Genomic DNA, 14,592 nt, shown 5'->3' on the forward strand with positions numbered 1-14,592 from the left:
GTGAAGACACAGAAAGCATTGACTTCAACACCATCTTGCTCTTGGCAAAGGGATCAGGATGCCTATTTCCCATTGTACATCCCCAAACAGACCCCGCTATCAACCTTAGAACAAAAGGGCAGCAGTATGAGGAACATAACATCTGGAAAAGAGTTAGATACCTGAACATACACATAGCAATATGAACTTACATTTTATTGTTGAGAACTTTTCTGCACAGTAACATTAATTCTTTTTTTTTCTTTATTTCTCTTAGATCTGCATTGCCAACAGTTATTTTATTAGAATGTTTAGGTTCCATTATACAAATTTTTCACTTTATATATAAGTTTTTTTGACTGGAGTAAAACTTTGAATGTAAACACAGGCAAAAGAGACTTTCCAACTCAAATAGACATTAACTAAAACATCTCTTGTCTTGGGTAACCCATTGGGATCTGTAAAGTAGGATTGTATTAAACAACTGTTTATGACACAGTGATCAGCTGGAATCAGAAATTTATTTCCAGATAACTCCAACATGTATTACAAAAATTTCAAACTAAAATAAGGATACAAATCAATGGTTCAAAGAAATGCAGATGTAATGTGTGTCTCAGCCAGCCCCAAACTTCCCAGCTCAAACCTTTACTCCAGCTATTTGAAGTCATCATTTATGAGGTTCTGGTTCAATACCAACAGAGCAAATATAGCTAGACTGAATCACTTAGCAAATTGGTAAAATTATTCTTTTTATTGTCAGGTAGTGTCTTGACATGAAAAAGTACAACGCTCTTAACATTAGAGCATATTGGAAAACGTTTGCATTGACAGGTAATAGGTAATCTCAAATAAAATCAACTTTCTCTGAAGTGAACATAAACTGTGAACTTTCCCCATCGTCTTTCACCTTTTCAATCTCCTTCAGATAAATCCTGAACTTTGTTTGCATACCATAATTGAATTGAAGGCAAGTCCCTTTTTCATATCAAAACATATCTCCTGGGAGCAATCAATAAGTAATCAATTACAAAGATTAGCGTTTACAAAGATTCGCCCCTTACATGACATGAATCCTTACACAAACCCATTGACCAACATACAGTGCTTGAGATCAATACAATCTTTCCTCTTTCTCTCCCTGTAATTCCCAAAAGAGATTAGCAAGACAGATTCTCATAAAAAATGGTTAGTAAAATAGCAGTGAGTATGCAGTTGCATTCTTCCTCAACAATAATCTTTAGAAAAACAAACCTTTCAGCAGGGAAGCCTTAAAATATAAATCCACTTATGGCAAAGGAAAACCTCAAGGTCTCCTCTTCCAGCAGAGGTCACACTCAGCATTCAAGCAATGGCAGCCAGGATTTGTCCCACTGGCTTGAGCTTAATCCAGAAAATGTGGCACTAAAAATACCAGCCTGTCTCAAAGTCAAACCTCATAATTTCACTCCTGGATACCCTTGATATTCCGCTTTGTTGCACCCTTCAGTTTTCAAAATGTGTAACATGAATTATGGCACTTACCAGCTGTGTAGCACATCACACCTGATGATTTTACCTGTCTCAAGACAGGGCACAGTCAGATGCTTGCCAGCAGCTCAGTGGGCTTGGCCAAGGGCTACCTGCCCCATGCACACCCAGAGACCTTGCCAGTGCCCCCTCTCACACACCTGCCCCTCTGCTCCCTCAAAGGTACAATGAGGGTCCCCTCACCCTCTGCTGCAACTATGTAAGTATGTTTCATCATAAAGGGGGACTGCATAGCTCCCACAGCCAACTATGATCACATTCCAATTCCAAAAACTGTGAATCAAGCATAGGGATGGAAACTCTGGGGATAGCAAACTGACAGCAGCAAAGGTGAATAGCAGGTCAAAAAACGATCCTGTCTGCCTGGTAGTGAAATCAGTAGAGGACAATTTCTCTGTCCTTGTCGTGCTACAATGGAACAGGATAATTATTTAGCATCAGATTAGGGGTTTTACAGCAATGTCATGATTTGCAGCTATTTTAATGTGCCTAAGATAACCATTAGACTGGAAAAAGTAGTAATTAAGTGTAGTGGCATAAACTCCACTGAAGACACTTTTGTTTGAACATGATGGCAAAATGTTCACTCTGTGGAGCCTGTGCAGTCTGTGGAGCTGTGAGCTCCAGTTATGAGCTGGAAATTCAGCTACTTGAGTTTTCAAGAGTGCAAAGCTCCAAGAAGTAGCAGTTGTATTGTAAAGAGCAATGATACCCCGGTAAGAAGGGAATATGTGCTAACAGTGCAAAAAAACACTTCCTCAGATTCTTCACTAGTGAAAGAGCACAGTTGCATTGATTTAGGCAATTTCTTTTGTTTAGCTACCGCCATTTACATCAACCTTGAAAGCTGTCAATATGATTAACATCTCTTAATTTCTTGAAGGCTGATTGATTTTCATGTGTTTGTAACTACTGAGAACTGCAGAAGCCAAAGCTGCTCTTTGTGGCATCTGACCTTAGATCTGTTTTCAGGACTCATTTAATCAAAGATCACTGCACAATGCATCCATCTAAAATCTGTCAATCCTAACATCAATGATGCTAGGAGTCAAACAGTATACAATAAAAAAATACTAATTATAGGTACACTGGTGATTTTGTATCAATGTCATTGTACAAAGGCTTTTGAAGAGAAACTCCATAGAAGCAGCAACATTTTTAGAGCACAAGGACTGAAGATAGAGGGAGCTGTGTGAAGTACATGGAAAGAAAGGGATGCAAATAAAGTTATAAATAGGAAGGTAAGTGCTCACTGGACAGTTTAACTGTTAAGATTTACAAAGAAAATTAAGCATCTTCATATCCAAAAAAGCAGGTGATTCAGACTTGTGGCTGCAGATGATTTTCAGTACTATTTAATTATGTCTATAACATTAATTCCATAATCCACATCTTAGAATATTTAAAAAATTCTGAGCAAGGGGGTTTACTGTATATAGTTTTTTTCATTCTTTTTATCATTTTAGAATTCATTTTCCTCATTACATCTAGGATAATTACAGTACAAAACAATCCTATGTTATATTTATCTCTGATAAGATTCCCGAGTCATTTTGTATAGATGGGGATTCTGTCATTTTCTGACAGATGCTGCAAACACAGGATGCCATTTGATAATCTCTTGCTCTAGAAAATTATCATTACAGCAGCTTTCAACTGCACTCAAATAATAAGTGAATATTTTTAAAGAGAAAAATAAAACTCACAGGAGACATTTGTCCTCAAGGATTTGTTACAGCTTATCAAAATGTCTTCTGTGTCCCACTAGTCCTCATTACCAATGAGAATGCCTTTAAAATCTTGATGGGAAAGAAAATGTGCAAAAGGCATCCATGATGAGGATTAAATATGCTCAGCCCAAACCTTTGGAATTAATTTCAGAAGCTTAAATGACAGGCAATTCAATGATGTGAGGATTGAAGGATAGAAATTACCTGATCTGTAGTCTGCACTGTAAGGTAAAACTAAAAGGTTCTGTGGTAAGCCAGACTGAGTTTTCTTCCAGGCAGCATCTGAAGTCTTCCATACCAGATGATTCTGTTTCTCAGACAGTTGAAAGAAAATAAACCAACTCAGACCCTGAAGCACATTTCATTTCAAATTGACTGGTAATTAAAAAGTGAAATATGTACACAAACCAGCCCATATGGGCACCACTGTTATTACAGTATTAACTGCTTCCCCAATCCAATTTATTTATACTGAATGAGAATTCATTGATCCTCAAGAGCTTATTAACATGTGAACAAATCAAATGATGAGTTAATTAACCCAAACATTGTTAAGATTTCCAGATTGCAGTTTCTAGTCTAGCTGGAATTAATTTTCTGAGCAGAGAGTTGTTAATGACAGATCACAAGTTTAAATGAAAGAGAGGTTTCCCCAAAGTTTCAGAAATATGGAAATACAAATGCCACATCCACAAATGCCAATTATAATCAGTACCTTGCAATTCTGGCATTCACCCAGTATTTTGTGTTATTTAAACAAAACAGATATCTTAATTAACCTATTTCCAGTTTCCCCAACACGAAGTTAACCTTCGGTATTATAAAATGCGAACACAATGCACACCAACATAGAAACATACTGGTGGCTATTTCAGAGATTGCAGAATCCGGACAAGACTGTTCCCAGAAATACACGTTTAAAAGGACCTGTGCCTCTGACAGGAATCAGCAGAGACCCAGCCAAGCTTTCCTAGCCACACCATGCATAGGGAAGGAAAGCAATGGTTTCAGCTCCAGATAGAAGAGGCTTTACCAGAAAATGCACTCTCCTTCTGACACAGAGACCCAAATTCAGTTCCCATCACTGCCATATCCCTATTTCTCAATCTGCACAAGTCCAACTAAACAGTGGCATTTAGCATAAGGTCACTCTCTGCATCCTAGATTTTTTTTGCAATGCAATTCTACTTTTCCTAGCATGTTTTTTAAGCTTAGGAAAAGGTTTCTTTACAATCTACGAAAGATAGAAAAATATTATGAAATATGCAGTCAAGGACAAGTTGGGTTGCTTTTATCAGGCTCTACAAAGTACTAGATATCAAAGAGCACTGTGAACAAAATTACGTTTTTAATCAATGAAAATTTTAATATTTTTCAGTTACCTGTAAAAGAAAAAAACCTATTTGTTTTTTTTAACCTTTAAAAATAATAAAATTAATTCCCAAAGGTAAAATGTTCAATTCAAATCGATCATTTTAAACCTTATTAACTTCCAAATTGGAACACTACAGGTAGCTTTCTTTCCCTCTACCTCCCCTAAAAACTTGATGAAGTGAACTCCAGCTCACCAAATCCAAATTTGTGTTTCTTTATTAGGAAAGTGCCACCTTCATTCAGTACCACGCCAATTTCCTTGAAAATCTGGTTTTAAATGTCACATAAGGAGTTGATGAATGCTGAGCTCCACAGTGTGGGCTGAGCAGCTGAGATCTTCCCCTGCATACACAAAGGTGTCTGTGTATCATATGCCTGTTTTCATCCAAACCTCCTGGTTCTCTGCCTTTCCCTCTCTTGAGCCTTATTAGTAGAACTTTTAGATCATCTTCAGTATTACCTGACAGTCAAGTTTCTGTACATGATTTTTTTCCTCATTCAGCCTGTCAAGAAAAAAGGAGGCAACATTGAGAACTTCTTGGCTGATTTGAATATTCAAATCCATCGTGCTTGGAGTAGCTTAAAAGTAGGGGAATATAGTCCACTCTGATTACATTTATCATTAAATCAGTGGAGCAAATTCTAAGAGAATAACGTGAATAACAACAGAACTAGTATGATTCAAACAACTAAGAGAGTGTGATGGATTTGCTCAACCCCCTTAACCAAACTAACAATAGTTTGGTACAGGTTCCAAAGGAGGTAAAGGCCTGAGCTATAGTCAGGCCAAGAACTCCTCCAGAAAACCCAGAAAGGGGCAGAGTGACCCAGTGAGCATCAGTGCATATGAGCTTGAAACACTGTGGTCAACACATGAATAACAGATGTTTTTTCCAAGACTCACAAAGAAAGTTTTGGGTACAAGGGGTCTCATGCATACCCTTCAGGTGCAATTTAACTATTAGCCAATCACTTTATCCCAAAAATATGACAGCTTTAGAGAGCCTTCTTGGAGCTCTCCCTGTACAGCAGTGTGAATGCATGGTGATGGTCTCCCTTACAGCTGGGACACCTCTCAAGTTTGAGATTCCTTATCTGAGACTGAGAGATCCTTCCTTAACCAAGGCAGAGGGACACCTTATTCACAACAGATCCTTGGTAAGCTGATGATAACATGCTAAATCAGCACTAATGAAATCTGTGTATTTCTTTCATTAGATATAAACTGTTTTCCAAGTCAAAGACTAAGATTGGACCTAGCTTTACCTATGCTCCATCTTGCATTAGAAAGCAAGAGAGTCCACTCTGAACCTCGTGACTCAACAGGAGAGTGTCCTTTACCTTTTTGCATCTCCAATCTCTGTGTAGTTCATTCTAAATCAGTTATAACTTAATTTTTCTTTGTGTGTTTAGTCCATTTAGTAAGCAATAGAGTGCACCTTGCCATGGAAGTTTGTTAAGTTACACTTTTACAAATTCATATTAAAATCACTTTTGTTAATACCATTGATGCAGATTCTTTGAGTGACCCTAAAGCACTCATTCACGATATGGAGAAAACTTGATTGAGAGTAAATTAAAAACTGACAAAATTAGCAAAGTTTCTTTTTGTCAGTAGATATTCAAAACAGCATTTAGCTTTTTGGAGGAAAGTTTTTATGCGTATGTTAACTCTTCTGTGGTTAACTGACTTCATTTTTCACAGCTATTCTTCTAGCACCTTTATTAAACACTCAAATGAAAGGTGGATGTCATGCAAGATCAGCATTTCCATACCAGAAGCCACCCCTGATCTTTCCTTCCCAGTTCTAAAGGATTTCTGTAGATCATAAGAAGGGCATAAGACTAACATAAGATTTTAACGATCCAAGGAGGTGGTCAGGTGTGAAAACTGATGCAAGTGCTCCACCGTGGAGTGTCATGTAGCACCAATGGTAAATGTCACTAATGAGATGGCTTGTAGGTGCCTGGATTTTGCACACCTGATGTGCACAGCCTGTGATGAAGAGATTTGGAGGTTGTTGCTGCTCAGCTAAGTGCCTGTGTCCCATTAGACATTTTTCAGTAACAGGGAGACAGACAGGTGGAATGAGTTGCTTTAACTTTAAAATCACCCCCCACTTCATTTTACATCTGGTATTTTCATTGGTCCTTTCTTCCAGTGAGAAAAATGGATAGAGTTGGCATTTGTCTGAAAAGCAGGAGACTGGAAAAAATAATGTATAACTCATCTGAAAGTTTTAAATATTGGCAGATTTGAAAGAAAGGAGAAACCAAACACAGCTTAATAAGCACCAAGATGACAAAGCATGTTAACAATAGCAAGACTTACAGCCCAGTAAGAGAAGATCTAAAGACAGAAGAACACAGTACCAAATCTCCAAGATCCTATTGTCCATTCTTCATGCATTTCTGGGGCAATGGGATTACTTCCAATTAGTCTTAATCTGACTCTATTGGACAAAAGCTCATTAATTGGACACTTCTAGTTTAGTTTAATCAAAAGAAAACTAATTTGCAGACTGTGAAATAATTCCTTGATGTAAGCCAAAATACCACAAGTGGAGGGACATGTAGAATTTTGTTCAAAACGCATTTTTGATTCAAACTAAAATGCTTATGGAGAACTACTGAAAATTTTCTGAGTTCTGCTGCTAAATAAAAACAAATGTGAATTCCCCAACATCAAATCAGCTTCAGTTTCTTCTTCTGCCTCATGGCAGAAAATAATTGTCAAACTTCAACTCTTACCTACTTTGGTGGTAAAGAATCTTTCCAAACTATAATAGCAGGTGTCAGTGAGATAGTAGTACCTGATCAGGCCTCCTTCAACCTGGCGGCTACTTCTTAGTAATACTGTAATGACTTTCCTATAAAACTTTTTCTTTTTAAAAGCCTTAACCAGGTCATAGGTACAGCAACTCTAAACAGACATTGCTTCACTGAAAGAAGGCCAGATAAGAAGCTTGTCCAACACCACCAGAGGGTGTTGCTCAAGGGGTCTATCTATTCCTCAGTGTGGTATTGAATATCATCAAACATTTAAATAATTCTTGTTACAAATGAGTGACAATCCAGTGGCGAATTATTTCATAGATCTAGGAAGAGTAAATTGATTGTATCCCTCTTGAAGAACATTAATAGCTGCTATCAAAATATGATGTGCTCTGAAAAATGCCATCACAATACTAGTCTCTGTTTACAGTTGTTTTGTTTGAGAATTGTTGGCACCTGAACTACACTATTCACAATAAAATGTTCATGTATTATGTGCCCCAGGACTAGGCGTGCATAAGGATACAGAGAAGACTACAGGACTACTGATGGCCCTTCCAGCAGACTTCTTTTGCCCCAGACTTCTTTTGCCATTTTATAGTAAAAAAGCTACCTTGATGGCTGTGATACCACCACAGACGCAGTGCTTTTGCTAGTAGCAGCCATCCATAAGGCATGTGAAGTCCCCAGAGCCACAAGCCTTCATGATTAAATCCTGTGGGAAGGAGTGCAGGTGTACTTTTCCCAAGAGAAAATTAAGTGGTGTAGCAGCAATCTCTAATAGTGACTGCAAAACATAACATGCATAACAAGAACTGGCTTTCAACAGATTTTGCAGATTGCAGCAATTGATAGGTGTTATCTGTGCTTCTGTGCATGAATTCCACTATTTCCCTATCCAGAAGGTGAAATAACAAGATAGAATGCAAGTTACAGAACAAAGACATTAAGCAATCAAAGAGGATGAATAATCCTTTGACCTGTTATGTTTTGCAATTAACCTATACTGCTAATAGATGACTGGATTGTCTCTCTGGCACTACATGTTGGAAGGAAAAAAAACCACAATTGCTTTTCTTCATAAAACACATTCATGACGCATACTTTGCAGTAACTTAAGGCATTGAAGAATATTTCCATAAAAAAGGGAATAATATTTTCACAAGATCTTTTAGGATTTCTGGTTTCAGGTTAAGAATAACCAAGCTGACTTGGATAAAATTGTCAACATGCACATTTGATTTAAATGATCTTTTTCATCTAAGCAATATAAACTCAGTTATTTTATCCCATTAACTCCAGCCTTATGCCCCAATAGAAATGCAGGGAAAGTATGCAGGCAAAATCATCACTGCTTCTAGTCAAGACAAAGAGCTCTGTTGATAAGAGGTTACATGGGAAATGATTCCCAGGCTTGAGGCCTTGCAAACCATAAGTTACTGGGGAAAAACTTGTTGCTGTTCTGTTGTCATAGTAATGTTGATCCGAACTACTATTAGACAATCCCTGTTTCTGACAGGGGAATTATAAGTCAAACTTAACTGCACAGTGTAGCCACAAGTCCTCTGTTGCTTTAAGTACATTCAAAGAGTTCAATCTCACAGGTTTTTGGCACTTTCATTTCTGATTGATAAATTGTGACACTATAGATATTTTATGTATTTTTGCTACAAGAATACTAAACCGATCGAACAACACTTGCAAAAATAAAGTTAAATATTATAGGAACATATGTTCTAGCTGTATAAGTACTGGCATCTGGGTTAATATTCTAAATAAACAACCAAATTGCATCCAACATACAGAGTAATGTAACAAAAATGGCACAGGAAAACCCTTATAGCAGCTGGACTAAGAACAGGAAAATACGAAAACACATTCCAAGGTTGGTACTTTGGCAGAGAAAAAACTCATCCCCTCTGCACAGTGTCTAACTGGCATCCAGCCTATCCCATACCAGACGAGATCAGCTTAACAAATGCATGAGTACAGGAATAGCTGATAGGATATGTAATTATAGTATTTATGCTTTTATTAATCATGTTAGTATCATTAGTTGTTATTTCCCAGATCAAAGACCTATAATCTGTTTCTCACAACATTTTAACACTATGTTGAAATATTTTTAGAGCTAATCATAAATGTTATCCTACTTAATCAGTGTTGAAACTTCTGGCCCTAGTGCCCACCAGCCATAATGCTAGGAGCTATACATACATAGATGAATTTCTTCCTTTGGAAAATCATGTTCACTCTTGAAAATTTATCAGAATCTTCTGGCATATATTACCTAGAAGAGCTTAGATCTAATTAGTAGAATAAATTGTGAGGTATTATCTTCTCTTATTTAATATTTGGCTAGTGACTTCTCATGCTGCTAAGAGAGGTCCATGCTGGAGTGGAATGTCTCTTCAGGAAATTAGGAATAATATCTGTTTTGGATATTATGAAAAGAGTCTTTATTCTGAGAGTGCTGAGGCACTGGAACACATTGCCCAGAGAAGTTGCAGATGTCCCATCCCTGGACATGTTCAAGACTAGGTTGAATGGAGCTCTGAGTAACCTGGTCTAGTGGAAGGTGTTGGAACTTGATAATTTAAGCTCCCTTCCAACCCAAATCATTCTATGATTCAGAAGTGTCTGTACATGTTGGGCACTTGTCTGGGAAGTTAGCAGTTCACCCATTAGGAAGCGGATGCCTTCCAAGCTTTCTGACTGCAATGCAGAAGGAACATTGATTTTCTGCAGTTCATATATTTTTGAAAGATATTATTTTGAAGGTGTGTTCATATATATGTTTGGATTTTTTTTCTAAGAGTTAAATTATACTCTTATTTACCCAGAATTCCCATTCTGCTTGATAACTTTTATCCTTTACAAGTTAAAAATATTTTATCATAGTAAACAGGGAATAGAAGAGCTATCTAAAAATAACTCAAAAGCTTTATAATAAGTAGGTTGCACTTCTGAACTTATAGGCTCTATGGTCTTTTCTCCAATACATTGAGTGTTAACAATTCTTGGAAATGTGTACATTTCTCATTTGATACCAAACCTTTATCTTGGTAATTTACCATATCCAGGAACTAGAGAATGAGGCATTTTCATGATATGCACAAAGGTTTTGACTTGAATTAAAAAATGGCCTCAATTTAAACTTACCTTCCTGTAAATCACACTTAAATCAAAACCTGTCCATAGTCACTTCAGAGCTAGAGATGCTCAGACAGGATTTCCAGGAGAAGGATGGATCTCTCAAAGGCCAACTGAGGTAGACTCTTCAGCCAGCTTTGTCACCCCTGACATGCACCTTAGGACAATGACATGGCATCCATCAGCTACTGCAGGGTGTACTCTGGGAACTACAGACACCAGCATAAATTACAGCAGGTCACAGAGAAACTTCAGCAGCTGCAGCATGAGGATCAATAGGTGTCTTCATGACAACTGCAGAGACTAAATGCAACTCTATACTTGCAGAATTATGGATTGGTTAATAGAGAGGTTAAAAAAAAAAGTGAGAGTATCAGCATACATCTAAATATTCAGAAACTAAAGGCAGGACAATCCAGGCTTACAATGAGATTACTCTTGCTCTCAGAGTCCAATGGAAAGCAGTAGCTGACACTGCACACTTAAAGTGATGGGCAGTGTCCTGGAGATTGCTCCCTTTCATGTGGAAATGGTCTGACAGCTCCCACTGTTAAGTTGAATTATCATCTTACAATTAAGTTGTATTATTCCTGAGATTTAGCCCATGACTATGTTTTAGGAAGAAATAAAAATTTCTGATGGTTCAAAATATACAGTTTATCATGGCAACTAAATCTCACTATGGAGATACACAGGAAAATGGTCAACACATTCACCCTGTGCTTTCAGCCAGCTAGAATGACCGAGAAATGTGCCAACAGCTTACTTAAAATAAATTTGGGAAAAATAAAATACCAACACAGAGTTATGCATCAATCCCAGAAGAAATTTTAAATCAATTTGGAGCAGTACATTTGGTCTCCTGATTTTTTTTCCCCAAATTTCATGCAGCTGCTTCACACAGCATGTCTAAAGGCCTGTCAGGAAGCTGGTATAAGGCTGGATTCACAGTCCCCAGTATCAGACACATTACTTGATGGGGAATATCTGCCTGTATATGTTGCAGTCTCCCTGTTGCTGCAATTAAACAAGTTTTCAGTGTTAAATTGTGCTCACAGGACTGAATTTAGGAGTTCACAAGTCTTTCTACTATGTGTAAAGGATTTTAGGCCAAGCATTTTGACCCCCACTTTTCAAAAATATTTTAAGGGCTGATTACTAATCAAGCACTGGATATTTACAATGGAGCTGTTTGAAAATCTAGCCTTTTATTCCTGTGTTGCTCTAGAATTTTAGCTCTTCTGAACATTTGGTTTACTACAGGGATCTATTTTCATTTTCCTCATGTAGCCAGTGTATTTTCACTCAAGATCAAAATTTAAAATTGATATGTTTTGTTGAGTGCTTACCAGATCAGTATCTCATATCTCAGAAGTAATATTGACCTCTTCCAAGGCTGCGTTTTCTGTCTGCACAGCATGTTTCTCATGAATTCTCATGAGAATTCTCATGAATAACTGAGCACTGAAATTGCTTGTCATTACTCTGATTCTTCCCTATAGAATGACTTTCAAAACAGGTAAAGGAAATCTTCCCTGCAGACAAGAGACCTGCAGCTGGCTGAGAAGAGGAACATTTTTATTTTAGCCCTGTAAGTGGTAAATTTCCTTGCACTTCTTTCTTGCAGCATAGACAGTGCAGTGATAAGAGCCATTCCAGAAATCCGGAGCCTCAACTTCAGTGCACCAGTGTGGGATTTCACAGAATTTATGCCAAGCTGGTTGAGTTACTGGCAGCCCAGCAGTTACTGTAGAAAAGCATTCAAGACAAGAGGACAAAAAAATTATGCAGTACAGAAAATCTCTCTATAGCTTAATGTTTTGATTTAACTTTAATTTGCATGAGAAGAAACTTTTGTGAAGTACCAGTAGAGTCAATGCAGTGACTCCACTATAATGCTTCAGCCTTTTAGTTTCCAGGTAGCAACAATTTCTCATGTGTTCCTATGATAAATAGTACTAGCCCAGTGATGAATATTAGGGCAAAAACGAGGAGCTAAACCAGCACATTTTTTACCAGTTGCATGACCTAGAATTCATCACATATTTCATTAATTAAGCTACAGATTAAATTATGTGTATTTACTTTGGAAAGTTAAATATGAGACAAAACTATAAAGTTTTTGTTAATTACTGTCGTGCATGCCAATTACATGTCAAGATTTTGTTTAGTCTTGTGATTTAAGAGACACTAGGTTTTGATTTTCTGATTCTCACCTATTAATTTGTGGAGCAACAGAAACAAAACATGAATTTCATTTTCTGGAGATGTATGGCCAAACCCTGTCACAGTGCTTCACCTTTAAACTACCACCAGTATCTTATCTCAAGGGACACTCCTTATTTCAAGGCCACCTCTCTTTCCATTTGCTTAGCATGTAACAGAAACTCCCAAACAATCAAATCTTTGCAGAGCCAACTGAGCAGCCATTGATTAAATTTTGTTTCCCTGTTTTCCCACTCTTCCAACAAAATCAGGCCACACATGCTGGGGGAGGGGGGAAGTGATGCAGGAAGGCAATTCCCTTCTGTGACTCCTAAAATCACATTGAGCTGCCTTTCTGAAATACAGAGCGAATAGAGTTGCATGTAGCCACAGGTTTCACGCTTTAATTCAGACCTTTTCTAATTTTTTTTGTAATTCAGACCTTTGCATTCTAAGTAAGGAAAGTGTATTCCAGGAAAAAAAATCTAAAAAGATTGATTAGTATAGGATCATATATTTGTAGGATGGTTTGGTCTGGAAGGGACCTTTAAAGGTCATCTAGTCCCAGTTCCCTGCATCAAGCAGGGACACCTTCAACTAGGTCAGGTTGCTCAGAGCTCTGTCCAACCTGACCTTGAATGTTTCCAGGGATGGGGCATCCATGACCTTTCTGGGCAACCTGTTCCAGTGTTTCACCACCTTCATCATCAAAAATCTCTTCCTTATATCTAGTCTGAATCTACCCTCTTTCAGTTTAAAAGCACTACCCCTTGTCCTATTGCAACAGACCCTTCTAAAAAATCTGTCCCCGTATTTCTTTTAAGTCCCTTTTAATTACTAAAAGACTGCAGTAAAGCCTCCCTGGATCCTTCACTTCTCAAGGATGAGCAACCCTAACTCTTTCAGACTTTCCTCATAGGGAAAGTGTTCACTCTAGCTGATAATTTTTGTGCCCCTCCTCTGGGCCTGCTCCAACAGGTCCATGCTTTCCCTCTGCTGGGGACCCCACAGCTAGACACCATGCACCAGGTAGGTATCTATGCAAACAGCAAAAGTTCTCACTTAGAGGCATGACCATTATATGCAGATTAGGACTTTCAAGCACAATGACAAAGAAGCTCTTTCTAGCAGAGCCTGAGACTTTTTGAGTCTGATCCTCTCTGTGCGCTTGGGAAGCCATTACTCAGGATCTGTAGGGACACCAGACACGCAACAGTTGTATCACATAGACAGACAACGCAGACAACTGTCAGAGACTGAAAGGGATAATGGCTTAAACATTGTTAAGATCAGCAAAATACTTTTGTCCACTGCAGAAAACTGCAAAGAAACTGCCACTCATCTACAGAAGCCCAGCCCTCCTTGAATATACCTACTAATTTGGACAGTGAAAGGACCTTGAGAGAAGATAAGGGGGTACTATTGTCCAGCTATCCCAGGTGCAGAATGGTATGCATACCTGAAGATACTGTCGCCTTGGAGTTATTTTGATTTTTTAATTTTTGTAGATTTTAGAAGTAGCTGTATTTATTATATCCCTTACCCTTTAGCACAATAGTTCCACATACCCAACCCTATTACCCCATTCCATATCAATTTCCCCCAAATTCCAGTAGTATATTTAGTCTCTTTTTCAAGGTAGGCCTTCATTCTGTTTAAGAACATCTGCACTCTGGCCTGGACAATAAGATATCACCCAGGCAAAGCAACCTTCAAACCTAGAACTTTGGAAAGCCTCCAAGGACTGTACGTGCTCTGAGGAAGATGAAGATGATGAAGATGAAGATGAAGATGAAGATGAAGATGAAGATGAAGATGAAGATGAAGATGAAGATGAAGATGAAGA

General features: G+C 37.9%; 1 long non-coding RNA gene across 2 annotated transcripts; it reads left to right on the forward strand.

Moving 5' to 3' along the window:
- Window positions 1–1,749: 1,749 nt before the first annotated feature.
- On the forward strand, window positions 1,750–12,133 carry LOC113968222. Of its 2 annotated transcripts, none has more exons than XR_003534441.1 (3): window positions 1,750–1,839; window positions 2,631–2,750; window positions 12,044–12,133. It is a non-coding gene; the product is annotated as an uncharacterized LOC113968222 (long non-coding RNA). The 2 variants fall into 2 exon arrangements; XR_003534437.1 differs by lacking the exon at window positions 12,044–12,133 and adding an exon at window positions 5,116–5,244.
- Window positions 12,134–14,592: the final 2,459 nt, after the last annotated feature.

This window comes from Neopelma chrysocephalum, unplaced genomic scaffold (assembly GCF_003984885.1).
Source record: "Neopelma chrysocephalum unplaced genomic scaffold, ASM398488v2 Primary Assembly neopelma1_23, whole genome shotgun sequence".
NCBI lineage: Eukaryota > Metazoa > Chordata > Aves > Passeriformes > Pipridae > Neopelma > Neopelma chrysocephalum.